Source organism: Mandrillus leucophaeus, unplaced genomic scaffold (assembly GCF_000951045.1).
Source record: "Mandrillus leucophaeus isolate KB7577 unplaced genomic scaffold, Mleu.le_1.0 Scaffold444, whole genome shotgun sequence".
NCBI lineage: Eukaryota > Metazoa > Chordata > Mammalia > Primates > Cercopithecidae > Mandrillus > Mandrillus leucophaeus.
In genome coordinates, this window is record NW_012104743.1 from 639,728 (window position 1) to 656,056 (window position 16,329).

Consider the following 16,329-nt stretch of genomic DNA (forward strand, 5'->3'; position numbering starts at 1 on the left):
AGGAGGAGGAGGAGGAGAAGTGGAGGAGGAGGAGGAGGAGGAAGAGGAGGAGAAGAGGGAAGAGGAAAAAGAGGAAAAAGGAAAGAAGATAAATCTCAAGGGGTCAAGAGTGAGCCAGGCCAAGAATTTTTTCTCCAGTCTCTTGTATCAAACATGGTGTCCCCAGATATAGTTTCTCAAACACAGTGAACTTTCAAGTGGCATTAAGAGGAATTTCACTGTGCTTGGAGTTTGGGAAAATTTATAGTATTCTTGGAAAGGTTTTTTAAACATCACTAGCCTGCAAAGAAACAAAACCAACAATCTGATTTACTCCGTACTGTTTGCATTTTCCTTCCTATTTATTAATACAGTCTTACTTTATAAAAACAAATGAAAACTGCACTAATTGGGCCTCTATGAATACCAGGTGTTCTGCTTGTGCTATCTCATTTCAACCTCATTACACCCCCTGGGAGGACGGTATGGTTACTGCCCTGTTATAAAGAAAGAAACTTGAGTTTGGAGCAAAACAAGAACCTTTGTTTAAAGCACACCACAGCTAAATGTCAGGGCAGGATTTGAACCCAGGTCTCTGGGAACACAGCTGGAGTCTATGACTTCTTCTTTTTTTTTTTTTTTTTTTGAGACATAGTTTCGCTCTTATGCCCAGGCTGGAGTGAGGTGGTACGATCTCAGCTCACTGTAACTTTCGCCCTGGGTTCAAGGGATTCTCCTGCCTCAGCCTCCCGAGTAGCTGGGATTATAGACGCTCACCACCATGCCTGACTAGTTTTTGTATTTTTAGTAGAGACGGGGTTTGGCTCTGTTGGCCAGGCTGGTCTCGAACTCCAGACCTCAGGCGATCCACCCACCTCAGCTTCCCAAAGTGCTGAGATTATGGGCATGAATCACCACGCCTAGCCCATGAATTATTTATATACTTTAATAGATTTCATATTGTTCAGGTGAGAGATTACAAATATAATACTGATGGTGGAAAAATAGAATCACCATTCTTCCTACCACAAAACTCCCACCTCCCTCACCCGCACACCCCAGAAGTAGAGGGATATGAGAAGAAAAACAGATCACTCTGTCTTTGCCCTCGCCTGACCCTGTCTGTATCTTCTCTCTAATTTCTTTTACTGATCTGATTTCTCTTAGGCCCTGGGCAAGTGAGTCCAGTTTTTATGGCCATGATTATTTATAGTCATGTTTTATTTGGTTTGCCAGGTAGGGATTTATTTTGAAGATCTCCAATTCCCTTACAGGTGTTGGATAACCCTATCATGGGATTGGAAAGTATTTTTTAATATAAAAATCAGGTAAGAATGAGAAAAAAGGGAAAGGAGAAAACATTCTGCCAAATCGATTTCAGAAATGAACATTCAAAGTAAAAAAAATAAAATTTGCCTTTTGTGGTTGATATTGAAATTCTAATTTGGATCCAGTTTTTCAGGATATAAATTATAAAAAATACGGTTGAATGTATTATGGGAGTGAGTCAAGCAGCTTCCAGTTAAATGCCAAAATGACCTGGAGCAAATCCTTGAGCTTCAGTTTTCTTCTCTGCAAAATGAAGGGATTTATGTCGATCACACACTTCAGAATATCAAGATTTTTAAATTTACCTTCTTTATAATTGATCATGTATTTTTTGAACCTCCAAAATGACTCCAGGAAACACTTTTTAATGTATAATTTATTTAATAACTATCCATCTCCTAGACTAATTGTAAAACAAAAAAAATGGTGAGCCCGTAACCTGTATTTTGGGTTCCTAATTCACCTACAATGGCATGGAATTAATTATTCTCACTGCATCATGGCTGTTTATAGACAATGGACCCATTTTGAAGTCATGAGTTAGTGGTCTGGGAAGAAATATTTGCTCTCTTGGTGAGAAGATGTCAGTAACATTGTGTAGTCCCGTTACATGGGACAAGCTTCCCTCAGGGTCTTTTACCTAATAAAATTGCTAGGGCAATCTGTCAGGAGGCTTGCAGCCAAGAGCAGCAGGACTACAGTAAGTGAGAGGAGCCAACAGTTTTTGCTGGGTAAATGCAACAGCTCCAGCCAAAACCATGGGAACAGCTGTCACGCTGAGGTCGAAGCACAAAGTTACAGGACATGGCATCCAGGAAGTGGGACAAGGACAGATAGGTTAGCACTTTAGCAATGGCTGAAGACCAGAAAGAAAAGAGATCTTTTCAGCTCAGTGGAAGACAGAAGCATAAGGAAGTGTTTATAACAAACAGCTTCCAGTGTAATCTAGAAACATTCCATGAAAGTTGTTGAAACTTGGTAGTGAAACCACACTGATTCTATGGCCTCAGGCCTTTGTGGGGACCTTGAGTATACATAAGAAACATACAACATTTCTAACAAATTGAGCTCCAAGATCAGGAAAAAATAATTCAGTAGATTGTGGTACACTTACTAACTTCCAACTATTGTTGAACCTGGAAGGCTTATATTGATAATGGTATTAGAGATGCATGCTTTATCTTTCCTATGGCAGTCTGGCAAGATGTATATTGATGCTTTTCCTCTCTTTTTTTTTTTTTTTTTTTTTTTTGAGACAGTGTGTCTCCCTGTCACCCAGGCTGGAGTGCGGTGTTGTAGTCTTGGGTCACTGAAACCTCCGCCTCCCAGGCTCAAGCAATTCTCATGCTTCAGCCTCCTGAGTAGCTAGGATTACAGGCGCCTGCCACCACACCCAGCTAGTTTTTGCATTTTTAGTGGGGATGGGGTTTCACCATGTTGGTCAAGCTGGTCTCGAACTCTTGACCTCAAGTGATCCACCCGCCTCAGCCTCCCAAAGTGCTGAGATTATAGGCGTGACCCATCGCGCCTGACCTTTTTCTCTTTTTAATAGAGGATTCAACAAAATAAATATACAGATTTCTTTCAATTCTGCAATTTAGAAATAGGTTTATTTTATGGTTTTTATGAACTTTCCTTTCAGAGATTGACCTGAGTAATTGTGATGTTAAAACTTTATACTCTTAGCTTGATTTTTTTTAATTGACATTTTTTTTCTTCCTCTCCGATTGATCCCATGACTGGGTAGGTGATGTACTGGTGTGTGTGATGAAATTTGAGGGAATTTTCTATTCTGTTTATAGTGTCTCAGAGTGTCATATGATAATCATACTTAAAACAAATTAAGTCAAAAAAGTTCAAATTTCATTCTTTTGAAAAATCTAATATTCATCAAGTGGGGCTGGAGCTTACTCCTCTGGAATTGTATTGTTGCTTAGCAGCGATCTCAGGGAAGGTCTACAGTGTTTGCAGCTGCCCCTGAGTCACTCTTTTGAAATGAAGAGTGGGCCTGAATTGAGAGGTATGTGTGTAGAGAAAACTTTATAGGCTGGTGACACATGTGAAATGAGAACAGGGAGCTATGGGTCCATCTGCAGGGAAATCGGAGTGCCCAAATGTGGAAGGGAAAGGAGGAAGTGGGGTTAGGGTGGGTGATGAGATGGGATACTAAGGCCCCTCACTGCTGACCAAAGACAAGGGTACAGGAATCATAAAAATTTATCTCTTATGAGAGCAGGTACAAGAGGCCTGAAGAAAAAAGTCACACTATTAGGCTAGAAAAAAAAAGTGGTTAGAGTAGTGGCTGGGCCTAGCAGTCCTAGGCTTCCCAGGAGGAGTTTGCACTCTGTACAAGGGGGACAAATAGGAGCAGGAGAAGCCGCAGCTCTGTGCTCTATAAGAGGTGGTGAGAAGTGAATCTGAAGAGCCATTCCTGTGACTTGTTGATGGCCCCTGTTCCTGACTGCCATTCCTCAGGCTGGAGAGCCCAGAAATAGAAGATTTAGTGGCAAAGAGGACAGCAGAGATGACGAAAGTTGTGGGCAGAAGTAAGAATGTGCTGCTACTCTGGGTAAAAGTGAATTCTCTGGTTGGCAGCAAGCGGAGAGGCCTAAGGCATCCACACAGCTGTTAGCAGCAGTGAATCCATAGGCGTCTGCAGCAATCTCAATTCTTGCCTCCTCGGAAGAAAGAATTCAACCAAGGGGAATAATGCAGAGTGAGAGACCAAGGCAGGTTTCAGAGCAGGTGTGAAAGTTTATTAAAAAGTTTTAGAGCAGGAACAAAAGGAAGTAAAGTACACATGGAGGAGGGCCAAGCAAGAGACTTGAGAGATTCAAGTGTGCTGTCGGGCCTTTAATCTGGGGTTTGTACACCGGCATGCTTCCAGGGTTGCATTACTTCTCGCCTGATCTCCCCTTGTGGTGAGCTGCCCGCACACACAGTGGCCGGCCAGCACTTGGAGGGGTCACATGCGCAGTGTGTTTACTGAAGCTGTGCACACGCTCACTTGAGGTGTTTTCCCTTACCAAGTGAGTGTTCCTAGAGTAAGGTCATATACTAGTTAAACTCTGCCACTTTGTCTCTTAGTGTACATGCTTGAGCCCACTCACCCAACTCCTGAGATCTTATTGAGAAGCTGCTGATCACTAGTTTCAGTTTGTTTTTTTTTCTATCTATTGGGAGACTGCCTTTCCTTGGTGCCGGCTGTGACCAATAATTATTTTAGAGAGACAATTTAACAACTGCCTGACCATCACTTGATGGTTGCCTGACATTCCTGGTGGGATAAGGAAGGGTCTTCTCCTACCCTGCATAGTATGACTAACTACCTACTGTAACACAGCCACCTAGCAGCCAACAGAAGGAAGAAAGCAGCTGTACTGGAAGGATGAATTTGGAAGGGCTATAGTTCCAGTGATTCAACGCTTTTGTTTCCACTCTCTGTTCTCTAACAAGTTCTAGGCCTGATTAAATGTTTTTATGGATGAAAATTTTTTTTTGAGAAAAATGACTGAAGAATTAATGAAGAATGAGAAGAATGAAAAAAACACTTACGCTGAATATTAGATGTTTCTGTGCCCGTATACTTGATGAGATTATTACCTACTTTTGTATATATGTTTGCCAGCAAGTCATTTTAAGAAAAATAAAAATAAAAGATAATATGCTTTCCCTTTATGCCATTTCATGGTTCAAAAACATTTTCAAATATATTTTATTCTTTGTTAAAAAAAATGACTTAAGCAAGATTTGTTTTCAATTTTAGAGACTAAGAAACCAAGTTGGTTAACTGTTCAAGGTTCCACAGTTTATAAGTGAATCAGAATTTCACTCCAGTTCTTCTTTGTTTCTATTTTATTCAATTTTGAAAATTTGAATAGTTTATACATTGATATGATTCAAAATTAAAAGCCATAAAATTAAGAATTTCCATTTCCAGTCTCTGTCCCTGTCCACTCTAGTCACCCCCTTTAAAAATAAAGATATCATACTGTATATCCTATTTTATGACTTTTTAAAAATTCAGTTAGTAATATATTCTGGAGATCTTTCTGTGTCCACACTTAGAGAGCAACCTCCTTAATTTTTATAACTGCATAGTGTTCTCTGAGTGGATGTTCCACAGTTCCACCTATCATCCAAAAGTTCACAGTTGATGATACTTGGGTTGTTTTGCCATTACAAACAAGGTGTTAGTGAACAGCCTTGAACATTCATTATTTTGTTACATGCTTCTGTAGGATAATTCTCTGAAGCAAAATCTTGGGTCAAAGTATAAATGCATTTGTAATTGAATGAAACTTACCAAATTTTTAGTAGAGTTTTACTGTCACTTCCATCTGTAATGTATGACTGTCAGTTTCCCCATAAAGTTGTCAACAATTAGATATAGTCTAACTTTTGAATTTTTGCCGTCATGATTGTTTAGAGTGATTGCTTAGTATAGTTTTAATTTGCATTTTTCTTTTATTCTATGAATTCCAATTATTTTTTTCTCTGTCATTTTATTTTGGTCATAAAAGTCTTTTTGATTTGGTATTTAGACTTTTCATATTTATTGGTAATCAAAATGATTAATTTTTAAAATTGATTCTAGACTTAAAAAAATCTTAATTTAAGGATATAAAGAAATTCATCTATGTTTTCTTCTAGTAATTTATTCTTTTAAGATGTAAAACTACTTATATATGAATGTATTTATCTCCAAGCATAAATCTTGGAGATTTATGTCCCCTTTAATAGGAAACTACAAAATTTTTGCCATAAAAATGTAATTCACTGTTTAAATAAATTGTAAAGCCAAGTAAAAGGGTTATATTGCATTCATGTGTCCACAGTTAGACTTATTTTCTGGCAGCACTGCTTCTTAGAGGAAAGCTTGCTTATTTGTGCAAGAGAGCTTAGGATAATTTATTGGCAAATTCAAAGATATTGTTTCAGTAACTCTACTGGCATAGCAAGGTATACAAATAAGATCCGAGCCAATATTCAAGAGATCAATGTGCCCAGGTTAGCATTTTTCATGCCAGAACTAAGGGTTTAAATTTTGTGTTCTCACTGACCCATAAACTTAGCAGAAAATGCAGTGCAAAACATTTTTAGGCCGGGTGCATCTGTAATCCCAGGACTTTGGGAGGCTGAGGCAGGTGGATCACCTGAGGTCAGGAGTTCAAGACCAGCCTGGCCAACAGAATAAAACTTCATTTCTACTAAAAATATACCAATTAGCTGGACATGGTGGCACGTGCCTATAGTCCCAGCTACTTGGGAGGCTGAGGGAGGAGAATCGCCTGAACCGGGGAGGCAGAGGTTGCAGTGAGCCAAGATCACACCACTGCACTCCAGCCTGGGCAACAAAGTGAAACTCCATCTCAAAAAATAATAATAATAAGATAAAAAATAAATAAAATAAAATAAAATTTAAATGCCTTTTATGCACGCCTCCTTCTCTGAGATTGGTATTGCTATTTAAGGCAAATCTCTTTGAGAAGGGGTCACTATTCATTGGAAAATGCCAGCTCCTTGCCTTCCAGTCCTTCTTAAATCAACTCTAATCAGCATCAGCATCAGCACCTCTGACTCTCATTATTCTTCTGAAACTGATCTTTGAGAGGATGTCATCCGCTTCCATGTTGCTAAAACCATTGGTCAATTCTCAGCCCTCCTCTTACTTGATCTAAAAGCTACACATTTGCTATAGTGAACATCCTCCTCTTTGAAACACACACTTCACTTGACTTCCAGGACATACACCTCCCTGTTTTTTCCCTGCCTCACCGACTACTCCTTTGTAGGCTCCCTTGCTGATGTATCTTCATTTTCCTAATCTCTTAACACTGGGGTCCCTCAAAGCCCAGTTGTCGACTTTTCCTCCTCCCTGTCTACTCTTACTCTCTTGATGGGGTCTGCACTCTCATAACTTCCAATATCATCAATATACCCAGGAACAATCACCAGATTTATATCTCTATTATGAACCTTTCTTCTGAATTCTAGATCATATATCCAACTGCTTACTAGCTAGCTCTTTAATAAGTATCTCAAACTTAACATGTCTGAATCAAAGCTTCTGGTCTCTGCCTTTCCCAAATCTAATCCTCCCAGTGTTTTCCATGTTAGCCAAACTCACCTTGCCATTTAGTTAGGCCAAAACCTAACTAGGTTAGTTAGGCCAAAATCAACTAGGTTGATTTTCAGATATTAAATGAGTCTTGTATCCTTAAGATAAACCAACTTGCTCCTATAATTATTTTTATATGTTTTTGAATTCTACTTAATATTTTGTTTAAAATTTTTGCTTGTATAATAATGAAGGATGTTTCTTTGTAGTTTGCTTTTTGTGTACTCTCAGTTTAGTTATCTGGGTAATAATTAAAAAGATAAATTAATAATTAAGTAACGAAGAAAATAAAAAGACAAACTACAGACAGATGAAAATATTTGTAAACAATATATCTGACCAAAAAAAAGTCATACATAGAATATATAAATGTATTAGTCCATTCTCATGCTGCGAATAAAGACATACCTGAGACTGGGCAATTTATAAAGAAAGAGATTGGTCGAGCGTAGTGCCTCATGCCTATAATCCCAGCACTTTGGGAGGGTGAGGTGGGCGGATTGTGAGGTCAGGAGATCGAGACCATCCTGGCTAACACGGTGAAACCCTGTCTCTACTAAAAATACAAAAAATTAGCCAGACGTGGTGGCGGGTCCCTGTAGTTCCAGCTACTTGGAAGACTGAGGCAGGGGAATGGTGTGAACCCAGGAGGCAGAACTTGCAGTGAGCCGAGACTGCACCACTGCACTCCAGCCTGGGTGACGCAGCGAGACTCCGTCTCAAAAAAAAAAAAAGAGAGATTTAATGGACTCACTGTTCCACATGCCTGGAGAGGCTTCACAATCTTGGCAGAAGGCAAAGGAGAAGAAAGTCATGTCTGGTGACAGGCAAAGAGAGCATGTGCAGGGGACCCCCTTTATAAAGCTGTCAGATCTTGTGAGACTTACTCACTGTCATGAGAACAGCATGGGAAAGACCTGCCCCCATGATGCAATTATCACCCATTGGGTCCCTCTCAAGACACATGGGAATTATAGGAGCTACAATTCAAGATGACATTTGGGAGGGGACACAATCAAACCATATCATTCTGCCCCGCCTCCCCCAAATCTGATGTCCTCACTTTTCCAAACCAATCATGCCTTCCCAACAATCCCCCAAAATCTTAACTCATTTCAGCATTAACTCAAAAGTCCGTAGTCAAAACTCTTGTCTGAGACAAGGCAAGTTCCTTCTGCCTAGGAGCCTGTAAAATCAGAAGCGAGTTAGTTACTTTCCAGATACAATGGAGCTACAGGTATTGGGTAAATATACCTGTCCCAAATGGGAGAAATTGGCCCAAACAAAGGGGCTACAAGCGCTATGCAAGTCCTATACCCAACAGGGCAGTCATTAAACCTTAAAGTTCCAAAATGATCTCCTTTGATTCCATGTCCCACATCCAGGACACGCTGATGCCAGAGGTGGGAGTCCATGGCCTTGGGCAGCTTCACCACTCTCACTTTGCAGGGTACAGCTCCCCTCCTGGCTGCTTTCATGGGTTGGCATTGAGTGTGTACGGCTTTTCCAGGCTCACAGTGCAAGCTATTGGTGGATTTACCATTCTAGGGTCTGGAGGTTGGTGGCCTTCTCACAGCTCCACTAGGCAGTGCCCCAGTGGGGACTTTTTGTGGGGGCTCTACTCCCATATTTCCCTTCCACACTGCCCTGGCAGAGGTTCTCCATGAGGGCTCTGCCCCTGCAGCAAATTTCTGCCTGTACATCCAGGCATTTCCATACACCTTCTGAAATCTAGGCAGAGGTTCTCAAACCTCAGTTCTTGACTTCTGTGCACTCAGAGACCCAACACCTCATGTAAACCACCAAGAGTTGGGGCTTGCACCCTCTGAAGCAACAGCCTGAGCTGTACATTTGCCCCTTTTAGCCATGGTTGGACTTGAAACAGCTGGGATGCAAGGCACCATGTTTGGAGGCTGCATAGAACAGAGAGGCCCTAGACCTGGTCCATTAAACCATTTTTCCTTCGGAGGATTCCAGGCCTGTGGTGGGATGGGCTGCCATGAAGGTCTCTTACATGCCTGGAGATGTACCTCCCTCAACCCCCACCCATGTCTTGGTATTTAGCATTTGACTCCTTACTTATGCAAATTTCTGCAGCCAGCATGAATTTCTCCCCAGAAAATGGGTTTTTCTTCCCTACTGCATTGTCAGGCTGCAAATTTTGCAAACTTTTATGCTCTGTCACCTCTTGAATGCTTTGCTACTTAGAAATTTCTTCCACTTGATATCCTACATCATCTTTCCCAAGTTCAAAGCTCCACCTATCTCTAGGGCAGGGGCAAAATGCCACCAGTCTCTTTATTAAAATATAGCAAGAGTCACCTTTATTCCAGTTCCCAACAAGTTCCTCATCTCCATCTGAGACCACCTCAGCCTGAATTTCATTGTCTATAGTAGTATCAGCGTTTTGGTCAAAGTCATTTGACAAGTCTCTAAGAAGTTCCAAACTTTCTCACATTTTCCTATCTTTCTTCTGAGCCCTCCAAACTCTTCCAACCTCTGCCTGTTACCCAGTTCCAAAGTTACTTCCACATTTTTGTATATCTTTATAGCAGCACCCCACTACTGGTACCCATTTACTGTATTAGTCCATTCTCAAGCTGCTAATAAAGACATATCTGAGACTGGGTAATTTATAAAGGAAAGAGGTTTAATAGACTCACAGTTCCACATGGCTAGGGAGACCTCACAATCATGGCAGAAGGCAAAGGAGGAGCAAAGTCATGTCTTACATGATGGCAGGCAAAGAGAGCATGTGCAGGGGAGCTCCCCTTTATGAAACCATCAGATATCATGAGACTTATTCACCATCACAAGAACAGCAAGGGAAAGACCTGCCCTGATGATACAATTACCTCCCACATGGTTCCTCCCACAGCATGTGGGAATTATGGGAGCTACCATTCAAGATGAGATTTGGGTAGGAACATAGTCAAACCATATCAATAAAGAACTCTCAAAACCCACAAATAATCTGATTTAAAAAGTGGAAAAAACTTGAGAGATTTTATTGATGAGAGGATACCATGGCCAATAAGCATACGAGAAAGTGTTTAAAATCACTAGTCATTAGGGAAATGCAAATTAAGACCATGATGAGATATTACTATGCAACTATTAGAAAAAACAAACAAACAAACAAACAAAGTAACAATATCAAATGCTGGTAAAGATATGGAGAAAGTTGATCTCTCGTACACTGCTGGTGGAAATGTAAAAATGGTATGGTCACTCTTGAAAACAGCTTGGCAATTTCTTAAAAACTAAGCAAGGCATAGAGGCATGTACCTATAGTCCCATCTACTTAGGGGAGGCTCAGGTGGGAGGACTGCTTAATCTTGGCTGTTCTCAGCCAGCCTGAGCAACACACCAAGACCCTCATTTCTAACAACAACAAAAAAAACAAAACAGAAAAAAACCCTAAATATACATTTACCATACAATCCAGCAGTCACATTCTTGGGCATTTATTGCAGTGATATGAAAATTTATGCCTGCACAAAAATCTGTTCACAACTGCTCATTGCAGCTTCATTTGTAATAGCCCCAAGGTAGAAACAACAAACCGTCCCTTGGTAGGTGATGGTTAAACAAACTGTGGTGCATACATGCCATGGATTATTACTTAGCAATAAGGGAATGAACTGCTGATACATACAACTTGGACAGATCTCAAGGACAGTATGATAGATTAAAAAAAAAACACTTCAATTCCAAGAGATTACATAATTCCATTTATATAACATTCTTGAAATGGCAAAATTATAGAAATGAAAACCAGATTAGTGGCTGCCAGGAGTTAGGAATGGTGTCAAGGAGAGATTGGTTATAACTATAAAAGAATACTCAGAGAGAGATCTTTGTTGTGATGGTGGGATATTTCTGTATCTTGGATGGTGGTGGTACACAAATCTATGTTCTATAAAATGACATAAAACAATATTCATAGTGTATTAATGTCCGAGTCCTGATTGTGGTGCTATACTATAGTTATGTTAAGGTGTAACCAGCGGGGGAAATTGGGTGAGGGGTACATGAGTCCTCCCTATACTTACCTTTGCAGCTTTCTATTTCAAAATAAAAGTTTTTAAGAAATGGATATGTAAATAGATACCATAGTAATCTAAAGAAAACACAGATGCCAAGTGTGTAGAGATGTCGTGCTAATTATTTAAATTTTTTTTTATGGAGGTGAAATCACATATTACAGTTAACCATTTTAAAGCCAAAACTCAGTGGCATTTAGAACCTTCACAATATTATGTAACCATTATCTCTCTCTAGTTACAAAACATTTTCATCAGACCAAAAGGACACCTTGTACTCATAAGCAGTCACTTTGCATTCCTTCCTACCCACAGCCTCTGGCAACCACTAATCTTCTTTCTGTCCTATGGATTTACCTATTCTAGATATTTCATGTAAATGGAATCACATAAGACCTTTTCTGTCTGGCTTCTTTTACTTATTAGCGTAATGTTTTCAAGGTTCATCCATGTTGTAGCATGTATCAGTACTTCATTCTTTTTTGTGGCTGAATAATATTCCATTTGTATTGATCTACCATATTTTGTTTATCCATTCATCTGTTAATGGACATGTGGGTTGTTTCCATGTTTGGGCTACTGTAACTAGTGCTGCTATAAACATGTGGGGCCAATTTGATATAAGAAAATAATTGTTTTAAAACTTCATGGTTTCTTTGTGAAAGATATAGAATCCATGTATGTGATATAATCAAAGGTTACAATCAGTACCTCCAAAGCCTCTGTGAGTCATATGAGAAGAGCTACGACTTGTTACTGTTGTTTTCCCCAGGTGTACTGCAGATCATAGAGTATTGGGGGTTAAGAACACAGGCACTGACTGCTTATTTTGGAAGAAACGAATCAAAACACTTCATGAGAACAGAGACAAAATGTTGTAACAGCAAGTGTTAACTATTACGTGAAAGTCAACATTGTGCTCACGTGTGATCAAGACACAAGTATTTTATTCTTTAAGGCTTTACAAATATAAATTTAGTAGATAAATTTCTTCAAGAACAACAAAGCAATGTGAGCTATGGAGGTCCGGTTTATTAGGTTTCTTGAGTCTGGTTTATTTAATATGCAGTAATCTTGGTGTCCTTAAATGCTCCAGAAATTAAATATACGAAACTTTAAAGGCACTAAGGGAATTTTTTTGTAATCCTAGAAGTAAAGAACTTTCTGGAAAAATATCAGGCATATCCAAGTAAGTTTACTCCTTATTTCTTGGTACTAAACCAATTCAGCTCTTTTTACAGCACTTCTTCTTGGTTAGCTCTTTCAATTAAGCCATTGGTTCTCAACCATGGCAACACATTAGAAGCACCTGATCCATTTTTACAACTACCAGCATTTAGGCTACATCTCAGATCAACTGAATTAGAATCTCTGGAGGCAAGCCCAGGCAACTTTTATACAGAACTCCCAACTGATCCTAAGGTGCTGCTAGGGTTAGGGAGTAAAGAATTAAACCAGTAATTCTCTAACTTGAGCCTGCGTCAGAATTTCCTGCAAGGCCTGTCAAAAGGAGCTAAGACCCAAACTCAGGTTTCTGATTCAGGAGATCTGGGTGGGGCCCAGATTTTGCATTACAAACAAGATCCCAGGTGATACTAAGCTGCCTACCCGGGATGATATGCTGAGAACTCTGAATCTTGTCCTTTGCACCCAGTGAAGATGAGGATACAGCTGGTTACAGTCCTACATGTAAGTACCTTAAACATGCTTTTTTTGGTCACAAATTTTAGAGAGCTTTCCTTAGCACGTTAATTAAGATGTTTGGGCCCTTGAGTCAAATGGCCTGGTTAAAATGTCCCTTCTATATAATCTTAGGCAAGTCCATTTCGAATGCTTCAGTTTCTTCATCTGTAAAATTCGTATGATATGATTGTATTAAGGGTTAAATTTGATAATGTACATAAAGCACTTGACATACAGTAAGTGTACTGTAATTATTAACTTTTTGGGGGATAACTTCCTTTTTTAATTCTTATGACTTCTTTAGTCTAACTGGCTATCAAGTTCTATGCTTCTTATTAGATTAGCAAATCAGGAAATGTACACTAAAATCAGGAAGATAATTAATTTGGGATTTAAACGAGCAGATGCTTTAAAAAGACTGAGGGTTTATATATATGTAACGGTTAAAAACTTCAGGTCTGGGTTCAGAAAACACTGGCTTTGAGTCCTTCCTGCAGCTTCTCTAAGTTTGTTTCTTCCTCTGTGAAATGATGGTAATAAAAGGTCCTATATTTTGTTGTTGTGACCATTGTTATAGATGAGATAATGCAAGCACATTAATTAGCATAGCCCTGGGTATATCACAGACACTCCAGAAATGGTAGCTGTTATTAAACTGAGAGTAATAGATTCCTAGCAGCTCCTTTAAATATTAACTCTCCTTTCCCTCTTTGAACTGATATGTTTTTATGGCTTTTTGAAGGATGTCAGGAAGGAATGTAAATTCTCCAAGGGGAATGCAACTCTTGAGAGGAAATGTGCTTACTATTTCCCCAACACTCTTCCAAACGCAAGACTAAAAGGGAGTGAAGATTTACTCTTCAGATACTAAATAACTACGTTATTCTTTCCAATGCCAGAATCAATAAAAGAGCTATTGAAATTCCTGGTCAATCATTAGTTGCAAGCTTAGGCCTTCAGTTGGGCATTTCTGTTAGTGGACAGCACTGTAAATAGGGCTATTGCAAATCCCAGCCATGACTTCCCTGGGTGGGACCGAGGGAAGTTCTTCATGTGCTCACTGGCAGCATAAATGCAGAAGCTTCTGATGCAAAAGCATCCTTTGTATTTCTGATTAGACTACAGAATGGAAACAATCACCAAGCATTCTGAACATGAGGCAAACAAATCTTGAGGAACTGTAACTACAACAGTTTTTTTCCATGGATGTATTGACAGGAGGCATCGTTTTATTCATCTTGCAGGAGAGGATGTCTCTACTCTTGATAGCACTAAGTAATATTTCCTAAAGTATGGTACATGTTCCCCTGGGAAATGAAATATTTGAGGGGTAGCACATGGACAGATACTCATTTTCATATTGTGTACTTATTTTAATATAAAATAAAATATATAAAAACGAGTGCTTGTTTTTCCCAATACTATTGTTTAGGTTAAATCTGAGATACGTAGACAGTTTAAAACAGAGTTAAGGAAACTATGTAGGTACAGAGTAGTACACAGGGCATGGCAAATACCACCAAGGTGGCATAAACATAACAAAAATTTGGGAAACATTTTGCAAAATATTCAGCCTGTTCAGTGCTTCTGACGCTAAAAGTGATCCATTTGTACATATCACAAGTGGCAGGAAAATTTAGCTATGAAGAACAATGTGGCTATGACAATCCTTTCCCATGTTTGAGTCATGGTTGTCTTCTATTCTTCTATTCTAGCCTTTCTTTAATTGTCACAATCCTCTCTTTAAAGATTTGTGCTATTTAGAAGAGAAATATCAAGAGGGAAGAACAAAGACATGTAATCAATGGAAAAGAAAGTATAAACTTTTCAGAGACCAAATAGGTTCTTTGTTTATGGTTAACATTAAAGGACTAGTCTTTATGGGTCAGTTATGAACTAAGAACCAGGTTTAAGCAATCATGTTTTTAAGTGTTTTATGTACCACTAGAATTTATTTTCTAATTTAATTACCAAATTTCTAATCTGATTAGAGCCTGAGAGGGAGTGAAATTGGCTTTGGAAAAAAAAAAAAAAAATATATATATATATATAAAAAAATAAGATCTTTTCCTTATGCACAGTTCATACCAAACTATGTTTTTCATGTAAGATTAATAATAGAGTGTTCCAGTTCATTTTTGGTGTATCAGAGGCAAACACATTATCTCTGAGGAAACAGAATGGAATGATATATGCCACAAGTCTAGCCATAAAAGAAGTTCTTGAAAATAAGGTCATCCGGTTGAATTGGCCGGAAATGAGTTGGATAACAAGTCATGGTGATGAAGCCATAAACGGTATCCACATTGCTCCCATAGTTCCCAAGGCATAAAATTTTCACTATCAAATGTGATTGCTTTACATGTCTGTTTGCCCTACTTGATGTTTCTCTGGTTTCAGTAGCCAGAGTAGTACATTGTTACTAAATTGTCCCCAACTCATTTTATTCATTCAACAAATACCTTTCCAGCACCAATTATGTGACAGGCATTCACTGTTTCAGGTGCTAGGGGGATGCAGCAGTAAAGAACAATATTGCCCTCAAGAAACCAGAGCTATTTACATGAATATCATTGTGAACCTGGGCATCCTCTCATTTTAAAATGTGCTTCTTAAATTTGTGATTTTTTTAAAGATGTTCAGAAATAATTTTAAACATTTAGGAGGGCAAAATGATAGGGAATGAAATTAGGTAAATGTACTTATACAATTCAACTAAACAAGGCAAAAAGTAGCATAATTTTTGAGCACAAAAAAAGAACTCACATTTAGAAACAAGAACTAGCATTGAGAGCACTTGGATATGGTCTGGACACTGTGCTCAGTACTTTATATCCACTACCTTATTTAATCTTCACAACGTTCTTATAAAATTGGTACCGTTATTACTGTCTTCATTTTACAGATAAGGAAGCTGAGCTTAGAATAATTAAATGTCTTGTCTAAAATCATCTAACATAGACTAGCACAGACAAGAAATTAAAAAAAACAAAGCAGTCTGTATCCTCCCACCTTAACCACTATGAAACAGTTCATCCAATCTGGCAGGAGGAAAGAGAGATAAGACAGTATTACATCAGAAGTAAGATTAGATTAAGAGAGAGTATAAAAATAAGACTGAGAGAGGAAAAACAAGCAATTTTAGAAAACATTAAGGATCTTATTTCCCTA